The following is a 16,627-nucleotide window of genomic DNA, read 5'->3' as shown; positions in this document are numbered from 1 at the left end:
TCTAACATGGCTTTTTTTAGCTCCAAAGCAGTGCAAAATCATCATCCCCAGAAAAAAAAAAATCAATTTAAGTAGATTTTCCCACTGCATCCATTTGGATCCAAGGGACTTGCTGAACATTATGCTGCCTGCAGGTAGTACAAGAGAAGGACTTCTCCAGTCTCTAACAAACTCTTGACAAGAGGGGTTTATTTCTGTTGCTGTAATGCTCTGTAAAATAAAATTTAGTCTGACAAAAAGCAGCTGCAAGAGAACAACACTACCAGTTTTTGATGAAAATTTGAATGAATGGATTGTATGCTGGGTATTATTTTAAGTAAAAATATTTCTTGTGTATAGCTTGTGACTAAATTTGGTTGTGTTACAGCAAAAGTTCAGCTGAAATAAAAGCAAATGATTTTACAAATGGATTTTATGGCCTCATTACTTACAGGATATGTAGCACCTTAAACCTAGAAGTGCACATATAATTTTTCATTCTTAATCTGTAAGTAAATCTGAGTTACTGAGAATAGTTGAAATTGAAACAAGCAAGATCTTTGATTCTCATTTTTCCCTCTGTTCTTCAGATTAATTCAGAATAGGAAAAGTGGTTTGTAGATCTGTCGTTGCAAACTAAACAGAAAACAGAAGAAAGAATATAACAAGTCATTCGGTATGCTGTTTGTTTTCCAGTCTCTTTTACCAGCTTTTGACATTAAGTAGTTTCCAATGAGAAGCTGTACCAGTAAAAACCTGAAAAATGGAGAATGGAGAAAATTTCAATGGAGAAATTTTGTAATGCAGCAAGATAAATGTTAAATCTGCATTGATAAATGGTAAATCATCACATTGATTATTTTTTGCCAGTGATAGCGCATTAAAGAGATCTGCTCATTTTCATTTAATGTTTTGTTTGAATGAGTGATTGCTGCGTAATGACATAGCTGACTGAAGTGAGGCAAGTCCTGATTCAATTGCCTTTTGCTTATGCAAAATACTAGTTTAGAATAGCTATTTGACTCAGTAGTATGTGGTACTCTAATGTATCATTCTGCAAAGTAATTTATTAAAGATTTTTCAAACAATCCAGATGGAATTTTTGTGTTCAGTCTATTTATGAATTAATTTGGTTTGCACTTTATGTTTATAGATCGGTTGGTCTCAATAACAAAAAGCAGAAAAGCACCTGACATTATTTTGGGGAGGTTCAGACAAATCCTTACTTATAACTGACCACACTGAAAAAAACTACCTAATTTTGAGAGCACCCCTAAACCATGCAGAAAAACAATTAGGTTTTCCTCCATGAAAACAAAATCTGCACTGAAAAATGGATATGCACATGGAGTTAGAGACACATTTCCACGTGAAACTTTACTTCTGGTGCATCCTAATTTTTGGGTACTTAATTGTTCTGTCCTCATGTTTTCTTACCTTGGTGGTTTTACTTTTTTGAAAGGAATGTTTATTTGTGCTGGAGACAGATAATGATCAAACACCTGCCTTTGGATGTACTGGCCAACTGCTTGCAGGCTTCACCAAGAGAGGAACACCCCATTTTTGGGTCCAGAAACATCAGCCCCTAGTCAATCACAGATTACTTTTCTATAACTTGGCTATAGGATACATTCTCTCCAGTAGAGGGCAGTGGAATGGTAGGTGTATGTATATAAGACAGAATTTTAATTTAATTTAGAAGAGAAAATTCAAATATTCAGTAAAAAAATTGAAATGAGATAGGCAATAAGGAAGAGAGATCGTTTGCATTCCCATTCAGGCATAATGTGATTTTGCTTTGGCTTTATTCCAAGAAATACAGAGGAGACCTTTTGATTAACAAGAGTATGCCATTAAGAAAAAGATTCTAGTACTTAAGAATTAATAAAATGTGAATTTCTGAACTAGAAAAAAAATGTGTTCTGAATTCCTTAATTACAGAAAGTCTCATTTAAAGTATATTTTTGGCAAACATATTTTCTCAGAGCAAAAGATGAGGTAGTTCTGTCAAAAGAATAAAACCCATTGAGATATCCACAACACTATTGGTTTTAATAAAAAAAAAACAATGCAGACACAAAAAGGACCCATGTCATTAACTATTTATTGTGATATAAGGTGTTGTTTCATATTTCTGACCTTTGCAAAGCTGAAAATGCTCCCAAAATGTCAAGACTCTGTGGCAGGTTGGAAATGGCATGGCTTGAGCCTGCAATTGCATGGTTAGGAATAAGTAAGTAAGACTCAAAGCCTTTACTGATAGCTATGAATCACCTTTTTCCCCTACATTTTCATGTATGGTATCTACTCTGAGGGTTTGATGCTCAACATCTGAACCTTAGCAGCTTTGGTGGCATATGGCAAGAGCTAAATGAACCTGATTCTTACTGTGTAGGCTGAGCTTATTTTCTCTTGGATCTTCCTCTAGAAATATAGTAAATTAAATTTCTCCTTCTTAAAGGAGCATTTAAAGCAAAAGAACAGCAGAATTTTCAGAATTTTCAGTTCAACTGACAGCAGGATTCAAGCAAAGTAGTGCCACAACTAACAGCAGTTTTTGACAAGAATGCATGAAAAGAAAATAAATGTAGTTGTCTGAATCTTCATCTTCTGGTCTCTTTTTGCAGGTGCCTGATTTAATGACCATTTTTTTCTGCAAATGTAGAGGGTTTTTCTTAAACTCTTTTTATTGACTAAATTTAATCTTGGCAGTTTGAAGAGTAAAATTCTGTAAATAATAGTTATCCTGAAACAAAAGAAACTGAAGAAGGAGGAGAGTAATAAAAAATGAGAACCTTCAATCTGAAGTGAAAAGAAATATTGGCACGATATTGAGCTGCCTGTTTTTTCCCTTAGGTCATTATCTTGCAGAATAACTGCATTCCACATCCTCTGAACTGAACCAGTTGTTAGGTCAGAGTGGTACATAGTGTTGGTCTATCTCTGAAGTTGAGTATCTCTGAAGACTAATTGCTGAATATCCCAAAGACTGCCTTCTAAATATGCTATGATGTGATTTCATATCTTCTTGATTTCACCCTCATGATACTCTTTTTTGTGGGTTCACAGGGTGGTCTTTTGCAATTTTAAAAAATTATCTGAAGGTATTTTACATTTTCATATTTTCTAACCTTTTTCTATTTCATTTGCATTTGTGTGAAAGAGATTGATGGCAATAAATAATCAGGGTTAGGAGAAAGATAGTGAGGTCTAGATATGAATGTAAAATGCTAGCTGTGTATAAGTTAGGTTATGAGCTAAAGGTCCTGAAATGCACTTCAGGTTTGAGATACTACTGGTAAGCAAAGAATCAAATTTTCAATTCCAGCTATTTACTTTATATAAATATCCTGGTTGCAAATGAACCACGAAAATGTTGGATGAAATCATGTCCTTCATCTAAAGCTACAGCCAAAAGAAGTATGTTCTTTACAGATACATCTCAAAATTCCTGATGAGCTTCCCATCTGTTTGGTTTTTCATGCCTTACAGTTTCAGCCATCCATAAGCATTGCCCTTTGATGTATATCAGTACTTTCTACTAAAGTAGCTCTGGAGCAATAGATGGAACCTCCTATTAAATAAATAAATCTGCTTTTGACTTCCAGAATTATAAATAACATGAGGAATGTCAAGGCAACCTTGGGGATCAGCCAAGTCTTGGAACAGCTGCTATGACCTTGCATGTCAGCATCTTAGCTTTTACTAGTGATTGGTTTGTGCACAACATGGAATTTCTTAGATTTTACATTAATTTAATTTTTTTTTCCTGCTACATATTAGAAGAATTTTTTAAAATAGCAAATATTTATAGACTGCATAAGATTTCCTAGGAGTTGTGTGTGGTAGGTCTCTAACTCTTTGTTATCCATAATAAAGAAAATGTCAACAATTTGCCCTGGTACAAGCTAATCACTGTGACTGTATTGTAAGATTCTGTGAGCTAAAACCACTGTCCTCATTGTAAAATTTCATCCTCTGTGACCAACCACACAGGACAAAGGGCCAGAAGAGAAGCTTTGCTTATATTGAGAGCTGTGAATAGTGGAAGCTGTGTAGGAAAAATTCTTTTCCCATTGCAGAAGGACATTAATATGTTCTTTAATTAATGTCTAATTTTAAACCTGCAATTAGTCAGAGGGAGAAAAATAGACCTACCTGTGTTAATTTCCTTAATGTGTCAAAGCTGTACTGACTTCAACAGATGTATAATCAAGTTTCTACAGTTCAGTAGTTTCTGGATAAAAGCTAACATATGTGCTCAATGAAAGACTGAATTAAACTTTTCTTTTACAGTTCACTAAGGTTTTCTAAACACCTCTTACTAGGTATGCAGTAACTTTCATTGCCACTAGACTTTTCTAAAACCTGAAGCATCACCAAGATGCTTCTCCCAGTATCTCCACTGGGCTCGGTTATTCCAACCAGTACTTGTTCCGAGCACTCTGCCTTATTTTTATAGTTCTTGAGGTTTTTATGAACTAGACCAGAAATTTTTGAGGAAAGTATATTAGTAGTATTTAAAAAACTGACAGGTAAGAACTATACAACATCATTTTGTCTTTGATTTTTGACATTGTTGATCAAATTTCTATCACTTCTATATTATATAAACTTTTTTGCCTGCTGTGTCCACTTTATGGTTACAGCAAAGGTACTTGTGCTGGGAATAAATGTCTAGATATTGCATAAGGACTAGAAACCCTGTCCAATGAGCAAATTCTTGCATGTCAGCAGCAATATGGATTCAAGGTGACATCCAGAGAAATTCAAGAAGGTACTCAAGAGAATGGTTTGGTTTCCATGTCAAAACTCTCTCTTGTGAAGGGGATCTTTTTTTCTCCATTTACTTTCGATATCAATACTTACTTCACATACATTCAGTCTAGACTTCTGCTTGTCTCATACTTGACAATTCACACAATTAACAATCTGAGTCAAAAGATCAGATCTCCAAATCCTAACAAGGATATTTTAATAATTAAACCAAGAATTTATGAACACATGGAAACCTGTTTTTTAATAAACTTCCCTCTTATTACTGCTGAAGGACTCATCAAAGAAAGGCCATAATTAAACATGTCTGATATGCCTATAACATGGTAGCTCCTAAAGCAGGATCTATAAAACAAATTTCTATGGATGGACTGTTGTTTAAAGATACATTACCCTTTGGAAATGCAACCATGCAATGATTCTGCTGTTGTTTTCTGGGAGGGCAGGGATGCTATTTACCAAAGTATTCCCTGGCACTTTGAGCATAAGTTAAAGAATTTGCTAATGTTTTGAATGAGCGTTATCCACATGAGGCTTAGCTTTACCTTTGGTTTTTCTGACTGTCATAGGCCCAATTAGTGGATGGGAAAATGCTGCTTATATTCTTTTGGATATATTATGCTTTCATTTTACCTCTGATGGAACAAGAGGAAATCTTTTAACTTTAAATTTTATGCAAATACGCTGAAGTTTAAATTGTAGGAGACTTCATTACAGTGCAGTTTTTCCAGTACTTTTGCAGCATTTTTTTCTTCTCAGACTCTGCCTGAAGGCAAATTTGTCTAAAATCCATTCAGCTATACATGGAGGTATCACAATGCAAAAGGCATGTTTCCTTCAGTGAGGGAATTTTTCCTTTGATTTTCTTTCTGTCACTCCTTATTTCTTCAATGCACATGTTCAGGGAGTAGCTTGAAATGTTTGTGTGTCTTATATACAATATTTTCTGAGAAATATGTTTTCAGCTGTGCAAAAGGGGAAAGGTGGAAAACCTTGGAATTTACCAAGTGTAAGAATGTATCAAATGATGCTCACATCAGTGTGGGCAAGCAACCAAAATAAGTTGTATTTTCTTTAAGTATTTGTACTAGTAAAATTTAAATGCACAAATATTTGCCTAAAGGTATGCTTAAAAAATGCATTACTATGAATGAAGCAAATGTACTTAACATTCCAGGCTGTTCTTTTAGGCTGTTCCCCAAAGAGTATGTAACCCTCTCTTAGCCTGCACTTGGCTTCCAGCAACAGTACTACTCAAGGAACGTGCCAAGACAGACATAAGACTGGGTGGCAAATATTTTTACAGGTTGTCCTAGGGTCTTGGCCTCATTCAAATCCAGATGCCTGAGTTTTCCTCCTGTAGAAAACAATATTTCTAAAGACACTTGCTTGAACACCTCTCTGCGACTAGGATACAACTGGGGCATACACAAAGATCTGAGACCTTCTCAGCTGTGCAGCCCAGGCTACACTCACTAAATTCAGGCTTCCAAATATATCTCAGCATACTTGGCTTCCCGAAGCTGTGAAAGGCTCTCCTAGTCCCCAGTAAGGCATGCATTGCTTTTTATTGTAGGTGGTTGTTCAGGCGTAACTAAGGAAAGAGTGAGATTTGATCAGCATTATATAAAATATAGCATTTTAGGGTGGTATTACACATATTTGTGTGAGATGGTCATGTCAGGCAGCAGTTTATTCACTTAATCTAGCTACTTTTTTTCACAACATGTTTTGATGTTGCCACCTAGCTCAGCTACATGGAGTAGCCCATGCAAAGATGAAAAACGACAAAGACGAAAAAAAGGAAAGCAGACCAGCAAAGTGTTACTTTTCCACATGCCTTTTCTCTGGTAAGATGAAAAGCTGCATTTCAGCCACCGTTTTCTGCATGAAAGCACAGACAGGGTGCAGAGGTTCAGTGCCAGCACATCGGCAAATGGAGCAAAACACATGGAACTGTAGGTGTCAAGCCCCAGCAGCGCAATTAATCGTGTGTGCTGCTGCTGCACACTCTGGAGAGGTGATGAGGTTCATTCTTTTTCAGCTGGGCACTTTCAACAGCACAGCTAATTCAGCACAAGCACAGCAGCTGGACATAAAGCCACATTACTGCAGCATCGTGGCCCACTAGAGTAATTGAACAGCAAACTAGATTATTTGCCCTCCTACTTTTCCTGCATATTAAATGGAGGATAATGAGCAATTGCTTATGGTCTGTTTGGAAAAAATGACTGTTTGTTCAGCACTTTGAAATCATAAATCAATATATGCTGCAAATGTGATGTGTCACCTAACAGCCTCATTCAACAGAGAGCCGCACTGGAGAGGGAGAAAGGTGCCCCTCCCTGGCTTTTACATGCTGCCTTCTGCAGAAAATGGTGATGGGCGTGATGCTTTCATCTTAGTTTGAGAACTAATATGTCCAAGAAGGCTTATTCACCACCTTGGCCTAAGTGAGCAGAGCCTAAATGAGGCAAGAGGAAGACAGACATTATAGTTTGCCTGGATCACTTTGACCTCCATAGACATGACTCTTCAGTTAGCAATCAGGTGGTGCAAGAATTTTTTTGGCACTCCTAAAGGCTTTCCAGGCACATCAAGCTGATTTTTTTCGGTCAAGGCTCTAAAAAGAAAAGTGATATCTTTATGGAGCTGTATCTGAGGACTTCTTCCAATGCTGGCTTTTGGATCCAAGGCTGCGAACTCCTGGTGAGTTTAGTTTCTCTAGCTCACGTTGATGGACCAAACAAGCTGGTGCATTCCCTGAAATGGTTTACATAAGCTTCCAGGGCTCCCTGATTCAGTGGTTTTCTTGAGCTTTTTCAGAGGTACAGCATTTCTGACCTCTTTTCAGCACCACACTGCTCCCTGTTTCTAGCAGTCTCCTTTTTCTGCACCCCAGGGATCTTCCATGGGATACTCTGGAAACAGGGAAGATTGTAGGATTGCAGGTGCTTCCAAGCAGCTGCAAAGAAAAGAGCTGAATGAGGTTCCATGAATTTATAACATTCCGTAACTGTTTAACTGTTCATACCACTGTACAACATTCTGTCAAATAACTGGCAAATCCTAATGATTTAATGCATTGCTATTTTTTTAATATGTTCACAAAAAGCTGTATTTGGATTTTCATTTTCAAGATTAACTCTGCCCTTTTGTTTTCTGCCTATGCCATAACCATAACTCTCCAACTCAAGGAGTTAAACTAGTCTTTACAGTGAATGTACAGCATACACTGATCTATGTGATTTTATAACTATAATGATCTATGGGGTTTTTTTCTCTTCAGCTTGCAATAATACAGCTGCATGAAGAGATGGTGGCTGAGATGGAAATTCATTTGCCACCACACCTTGTCCAAAATACAATACTGCAGTTACCCATGACAGAGACAGAAAGAGGGAGGAAAAAGAGTGGTTTTTAAAACTTGTAATTAATAGGCATTTTGCTTCAGAAAATTCCTTGTGAGTTCAGTAGACACAGTTTTATTCATAGTTTATTTTAGCTTTATCTTCTTTACTGTGTGACCTACACTAAGGGGGAACCAGCAATCCTCACAGCAAAATGGAAGGAATAAGGAGAGACTGGTTATGCAGGAACAGCTGCTTGTTTTCAGCAGCATCAGTTGAGAGTTTTCACATTCTCCTTCTCCACCTCTCCCCAAATGTTCAGCCTGCTGTGTGCAAGCTGGGTGTTTACAGTTCAGGACTATGGAGGAGGAGGAAATATTTTGCCTATTGTTCAGTGACGTCAATGGCTTCGCTCCCAGTCACTTGAGGGACGCTGGTGCTTAGCAAATGTCAGTGCACTGCTGCTACTGCATGTGCCTTACAGTCTGCTTGCAGGGATTTAAGGTCTCTCCTTCAAGATAGATCCAGCTGGCAGACGAGGCGGGTGTGAAAGGCAAGGAGCAGTAGCCATGGAAAGCTGGTCTGCTGCTTTTTGCATGCGAAAACCTCCGTACGAGTTTCTTGTTGAGGCATTAATGTGGGGTATTTATTAGCATTAAATCCAGAATTCAGCTTAAAATGTCTTTTATGCTGCACCAAGGTCTTTCTTTTCACATTCTTTTCCTTTGTATTAAGAGGAATTTTCAAACCTTGTTGTATATCAAGGACCTAAAAACCCCCAGAGAATACATCAACAATTTTACAATTAGTCAGGATAAATAGTTCGTTAACTCAAAAGCTGACTCAGTTCAGTGTTTTTCTGAGGCATTCTCACACCTATTTTGTTACCAGCTATTGAAAATTGAATGGCAACTGTATTTTGCTGAAGATTTTTTAACCTCAGGGCTGAATTGAATTTTTTTTTTTTTAATGCATGTTTTTTGAAAGTGTGCTACAGTTGATGTTCCTAACTGCAACTGGAAAGCCATTCTTCAACCACTTTATCTTCATCAAAACATATTTGAAATAATTTTTAAAAAACTTTGCTGTGAATATTTGTGATTTAAAAAATTTATATCTGCACCCTTTGTGCATGTGGGCAGGAAAATGGGGTTTTGGAAAACACAGAAATTGTTCCTTGGTGTCAGTGTTTTTATGTTAAGTTTTTGTGGCTGAAATTAAAAAGCTTGGTTTTGAAGAAATAATTCATTATATATACGAACAGAGAGATGTGATTATGGATGGGACCAGAAGATCAGCTTACTAATTATCTTGATGTGAGACCCTGGATTTATTTCACATTAATATAACAATCACCATGAAAATGTCAAGTATTTTGAGGGTTCATTAAAGATTATAGTGCAGAGTAGCACTATACTGATACCTTAAGATAAAGGGAGAACATAAATAGATGCTGCCATTTTGTAGGAAAAAATGGAAAAGCTAAAAGCAAACACCATTGAACATAGAGTCTAGCATCGGGGTTGCAGTGGAAAATAAAAAGGTGAGACAAAATATTGTCAGTGCCTTTCAGGTCTTAACTTAGCCAGGGATCATCATCCATTACTGACAGGTAGATACAGTCACAAAAAACATTCCATAGGTACCCTGTGCTGAGAAATAACGTCAGATGTTTTGAGATAATATGTACGCAAATCTGCACACTTTACTTTTTAAGCTGCTCATATGCATGAACCATTCACTGATTAACAGATAAAGGCCTTACTACATAATTATTCCACACAGAATTTTTCTTGTAGATGACTGAGGAATGTATGAATGACTTTTTTTAAAATACACATTGAATTATAGGAGCAAATATTTTCTGGAAAAAAAATATACACCTGCTTTATTTGTTTGCTTGCAAAATCTTAATCATCACTCTTTAGATTTTCCCAGATCCAGGTGGGGGTTTTTTCCTTCATTTCTATATACTGTGATTTTAAAGCAGCAAAGAACTACAGAATGTGACCCTATAGATAACTGTTGTCCTTCTGGTTTGTCAAGCCACCCAGATCAGAATCCTTCTTCAAGAGAAGGATAATCAAAAAATCAAATATGATGGGTTTTTTCCTGATATACTGTGCTGGGTTTGGTCAAGATGATAAATACCTGGCAAGATTACCAAGTATTCTAAGAAATTTGTTTTAAATCACTGTTGAATGTTGGTTTCAACATCCAAATAGAGAGAAAGGAAAGCCTATTGTAGTTTCACTGCTTTTATTCAAACCACTCTATAATCTTTCAAAATGAAAACAACTGTTAAATGCAGATTTGTTACCACCACGTCTCTTTTAAAGAGAAAGATACCAAACTCAGTCTGTAGATTATTCCTGATGAAGAATATTTGGTATGTCTTCTGCAAAGTATTGTCAATATATCTGTGAATCCTTCATCAACTTTCAAAGGCAATAAATATTGGATTCTGCTTTATCTGTTAATTTCAGAATGCCCTGCCACTTCACTTAAGAAGCCTTTTTTATAATATTAACTCAAAACAAATAATTCTTTTGTAGAGCAAAGGCACACCATTCTTATTTTCTATATAGTCATTTTACCTCATTGATAGAAATAGGGGACTAAAAGGTCTTCTGAATTTGAATCATAACTGAATTACTGTTACCACAGTCCCCAGTAATGCTTTCCTGACTTTTCAAGAAGTTTCAGGAACAGATTATAATCACCAATACAAAGGAATGTAAAAATTATAAGACATAATATACTGCAGAAAACGTAATACTTTGTTTTCTTGAGAGACTTTTGCATAGGTGCACACATATATAAAATATCAAATTAATGTAAAATGATGTATCAAACTAACATAAAATACTCTTGTGATATATATAGTTATAATTATCCTTACAGGCAAGGACTATAAGTCTCAAAAGACCAAACCCCAAACTATGCTTTGCACTTAGAAATCTTTTCATAACAGACATTTTCAAAGACACATCCAAAATTATTTGTATAAATAAGAAAGAGGTGAATGTTGAAATACTTTTCACTCAGCTTTGTCTTCTAGTACTCCATTAACGTGTAAACAAATATCTTTTTATCTTTCAAATTCTAGAAGAGTTTCTAAATCAAGCTTATATTTTCTCTATTTGTCTTACAGGATTTTTCCTAACACCATCAAATAGCTGCTTGCCAGCTTTCAGCTGTAACAGGGGGGAAATCTGTCATCACCCGTGGGAAAACAATGAATTGTGTCTAGCCAGAAAATAAAGTGAGCACTTTCTTCACATAATAAACTAGTTCTTGACAGAGCTAGTTTTTCAAATAGACAATACAGAAGGAAGAATATGTCATGAATTCTGTTATTATAACATTCTCCTGTATACCAGGTATAAGAGTTTTGGAAGCAAAATCGACTGCAAAAAATTTCCAAAAAAAAAAAAAAAAAAAAAAAAAAAAAAAAAAAAAAAAGTAAGCTATTACATCACTTTCTGCTTCAGTGGGGATGGGAAGGGACAGAAATTAAGAGGGAGTTTCTCTTTCTCCCTTCTTCCCTCCCTCTCTCTGCCTCCTTCATCTCCTTCCCTTTTCTTTTGCTTTCCCTCCTCTTCCAGCAAGACACACGCCTAAAACTGTTCCTCTTTATACTGTGGCTCCTTCATTTTAAACTCCTGCAAAACAGTTAAGAAAATCTTCTTTAAATTAGTGTATAATGGCTAGCTCCATCAGTTGTTAGGATGATATTCTTATTGTTAGAAAAATCATTTTGGAGTACATGAAAAGTATGAAATGTGAAAATTTCATCTGCTGACAACACAATTAAGAGACATGGTTGCTTTGTTTCCTGTGATTGTAGTCTATGTTTTGGAGAAAATCTGAGCTCATGAATTTATATTCTCTACAGTATTCTATCCACCTCTTGACCTTTTGTAGTGGCTTGGGTTTTACTCTTCAGACCTTTTGAACACTGCTTCAGGGTAGCTGTTCCTGAGAAGATTTTTTTGTAAGGTCCACTATACTACATGCAGGGATGGCTCACAAGCCAGACTAGCCATGAAAGCAGAGGACCATTCTGAAGTGGGCATTTCTCTCACTTGGGCTCAGAGTGAAGACAAGCTTTGCCTTTTGGGCATAAATCATATTTTTACAGAAAATTTTTCTCAGAAAGAGAGCAGTCACTAAGGAATAAGCAGCTAGCTGTTTTTGTAAAAATCAAACTGAAATGAAATAAAAACATAGTGAACCTCTTCAAATAAAGGAGTAAAGTACAGTCCTTGTGGTTAGCAATAATGGCACTATTTAACACCATATATGATTCCTAAACAAACATTATCATAGGATATTAACATTAAATATATTTATAATGGTGTCTCAGATCTTCTGGGAATCCCATATATTTTGCAGACTATTTCTCAGTCACAACTGCAATGCAGTGGGTGGAACATTACAGCTTTCTTCATCCAAAAAAGTACACAGAATCGTTCAGGAGCGTGCTGTGTGCAAGAGGGATGAAAAACCAAGCTAGCAATGAAATCGGAAACTGGCAAGGAAATCCAGAAAGGGGAGGGAAGAATTTATGCTTTTTAATTTCTAAACAATAGGATGTTGTTTCATTTCTCCTCTACAAGATTACAGCATGTCAGCATGACATGCAAGTCTCATGTCAGCATATTAGCCAGGGCATCTTCAAGTAGCTGCATATTTGAAAAGAAAAGGGAAACAGATAGAAGGAGACTGGAAGAGGGGCAATTTAGCATGTCGTTAATTCCTATAAAAGTTTGGGAGGGTGGTGCATGTTGGAAAGTACCTCCTCCTCTTTCCAAGAGAGATAGCATGGGGAACGGGGAAAACACCAGACGCAATACAGAGTTAAGAAACTAACGCCTAGAGGGAATGGTGTCGCTTGATGTTTGGAGGGGTAGCTGGTCTGAAAGGGACAGAGCAGGGAGGAATAAGACACAATATCACATTCAAGACAGAGGAGCTGTTAAGAGTCTGGGTCTAGTGCTTGGCAACAAGAGCTGCTCAGAGCTTAGGAGGTAGGGGTCTCACTCCTCAGGTAGGGAAGTTTAATGCAAGAAAGGAGCTGAATCCAGGCTTGACTTCAGAAATATCCACTAATACAGAAAGGGATATTTGTGTCCAGGCTCAGTCTGGTTTAAATGACGAGTGCACTGTCAGCATGATGAAAATTCAACTTTGGGGAGGCAAAACATTATTGCAGTTTTGTGACTGGTTTTGGCTCTGCTCTATCATTTGCGGTAGTCAGTGTCAGGCTGCATAGCAGAGCTGCTTGGAGATGCTGAAAACCCAAGAATCAGCATGAAGCCATCCTGAAGAGCATAGATCCATGCAATCCCAAAGCTGAAGCAGCTTTTCCACTCACACTCCCAAGGATGTGCTCAGGACTGAAGGGGTGGCTGTCAGGATTGCACTGGGAATTGTGAGATAGCTGTGCATCTGTGCCAGATACAGCTTGTTAACCTGGGCTGAACAGATCACTATTGATTACAATTTAACCTCTTTCTGTAATACAATAAATGATATAGCTCCCATGAAAATAGGATCAACATTTTATGTCAGCCCCCTTACCTGCCATTCTAAGCTTAATTCAGCAATTATCCATGGGATAGATGAAACTTAAACTGCCAAGTGCTGTAATCTCAATATATCCCATGTAATTTACAGCCATTTTAAATTTCTTTCCTTTACAGAAGACTTTTATCAGTTTTCTGTCTCCTATAATTAGCATTTACTACCATAGGAATAGTACTAGAAGCAATAATATTTGTGTTGTATTAGTCTCCATAAATTCCAGTGGTAGTTGTGATATATGTAAATGCAAAAAAACCCCACCATGATCTTTGCCTTGAGCAGTTTACATAATGAATCTTGTTGCAGCTATACTGTGTTTCATCTGTTCTCCTCCAAATCAGAATGTTTAATAGTAAAGAAGTAATCCTGTACACACAACAGGATTCCTGTAGTGCATGACTCCTTTTAACTCTTTTTGTCCAGGTCGTTTATTGTCTGCAGTTGAATTACTTTGCTTTTCCACTTTATGCCAGGAACAGGTATGATTCTCTTGCCACAAATAAGCAGATCAACACAGAAAAGGTTTTTTTTTTGTTTTCCTCCATGTGAAAGATCTTTTCCCTGAACAATGAATGAAGAAAATTCTTACACTTAAAAACATTTTAAATCATTTCCTATATACAAGACATGCTGTTTTATCTTGATAGGCTAGCATGGAAATTGCCACTTTGTTCTGTTTTCTTTGGCTAGTAACTGTCTTTGAATATTGCCTTATTTTCCTGTGGAAGGATGGTTGGGCCCAAAACAGCAGTGCTGTAACAAAACACTATTTCATGCAGGTTTTTGATGCAGGTGTTTTACATGGGAAGCCAGGCTGGGGTGAATAATCCTATCAGGCTTGCACAGAGGATTAGCATGATTGTCACAGGGTAGAAAAGATTGTTGAACTATGTCAACACGAACAGTACATCAGTCCTGCTTCCTCCTAAATTGCCACATAATCAATATTCTCCAGATCTGTCTTCCTTTTCTATGGCCATTTAAGGCACCACTGCCTGCTCAGTTTGATGTCTGCTGCTTCCCTTTGGTGCCTTTAACAAGGAGCATCAGGATCACTTTCTCTGAATAACTGAACTCTTTATCTTACTGTATCTGCTTGTGGTGGGTGTGTGAATGGCACAATTTTTCTGTGCCTCCCATCAGTATTTGTGATTGAAGAAAGGAAAGGAGTGAGGCAGGGTAAAGATTAAATTTCCCAGACCTGTAATGACTACAGGACACTGTTGCCATTTCACCTCATTTCTCTTGCTGCTCAAAGAAGAAGAACGGGTGAAAGATGCTGGCGGACAATTGTCCATCCAAGTGCATCTGCATGCAGGAATTTCTTGCAATAGAATATGTCCTTTGAAACAGTGACCAAATATATTCAAAATGAAGACAGGATGGGCATTATCTGAACAATATAAAAAGAAGGAACAGATATTGAAGATGGAGGGCAACACAGCAAAGCAAGTAGCTGCTCTGAGTTGAGACTCAGCAAAGCTGTAAAACAGATTAGGCTTAATGAGACACGTATTTTGCTAATTAATTCATTTAGTTAAACTTAAAAACAAGGAAGGAAGATGTACTGAGGTCCAGTCACACCTTAGCAAATATTTGAGTGCCATTAATGGCAATGATACAACTGTTGGGCTGCAAAGGTCGGGCTCAGTGTCCTCATGAACCTGATGAACAGGTTTGGACAAACAGAGACAAAACCCAAGAATGAACCAGGGCTGAGGAACTTTGACTGGGTGAATATGATCTCTCTCACTGAGTAAATGCTCAGAGATATCTAACAAATAAACTTAAGCAGGGTGTTTGCAGATGGAATAAAACCAGCATTCTATTAGTTTATTTTCTTCCTATACATGCTTTGGTTTTAATTTTAGATGTTAACCATGTTCAAGAAATCTGAACAATAAAACTGTCAAATTTCCATGTTCACCTCTTTCATACTTCCTAAAACCAGAGGGAAAGAGCACAACTCAGCTGACTTGGTGGTTAAGTGCAGTGGACAGCTGCTGTGGACTAACCTTAAGCTGAATAGTAACTACAAATTCCAGCTCTGGTAGAGGCCTAAGACTGAAGAGAAGAGAGGTTCTTGTAGCAACACTGGCCAAAGTAGGCAGGAAAAGCTGTCAGATGTTTCAGAGTAACTAAATTAGTGAGTTCTGTTGCTGTTACATTTTAAAGAGGATCATGTACTTAAAAATTCTTTAAATGCCCATCCAAAAGCCTGTATTCTCTTGTGGTACACTGCAGCAGGACTTGTTTCTGGGAACACTCACAATGCCTAGGGAGCTTGATTTGACGCTGAGTTCAATGTAAATTGTCTTATAAAAAATACTTAAGGATGTTGAATAAAACTAGGATTCCCTGCACTGTTTCAGCTGGATAGGTTTTTCTGTATTTTTGATTTTGCTGGTGTGCAGGTGGTATGTAGTCTTTCTGACACCATTAATTTAATGACTTTCTCCAATCTTACAGGTGTACAGATTACATTTCCAACAGTATTTCCAAAATTATTTCTACATTTATGTGCTAGGAGCGATTTTTAAAATTTATTTTCTCTGCACATAGACTACAGCTATAGCTTTATTATTTATAGTCTTTATTACAAATCTTTTTTGACAGCAAGAGTCTGAAGGAAGTATGACTGGACAACACTTTGCCTTGTTAGGCATGTACCAGTTTGTTTGGTTGCTATGACAAATGCTCCAAAGCCACAGGTGATGCTGAGCTCTCATAGGACAAATGATACAGGGCAACATTGAATAAAATAAAACATTCATTGGCCTTCAATGTCTTTACAAAGCAGCCTATCCTTACTTTGCCTGTTTTCTCCATTCTCTAAGGTTTCTTCATCTGGCCTCTGTGGAACAAAACTGGAAAATTTCTGGTGTGTAATAAAGAATGAGCCAATATAAATTTAAGCTAATGTGTAAAACCAG

This window comes from Onychostruthus taczanowskii, unplaced genomic scaffold (genome assembly GCF_017590055.1).
Source record: "Onychostruthus taczanowskii isolate IOZ18803 unplaced genomic scaffold, ASM1759005v1 scaffold78, whole genome shotgun sequence".
In the NCBI taxonomy this organism is placed as follows: domain Eukaryota; kingdom Metazoa; phylum Chordata; class Aves; order Passeriformes; family Passeridae; genus Onychostruthus; species Onychostruthus taczanowskii.
This window is presented reverse-complemented; position numbering follows the sequence as displayed.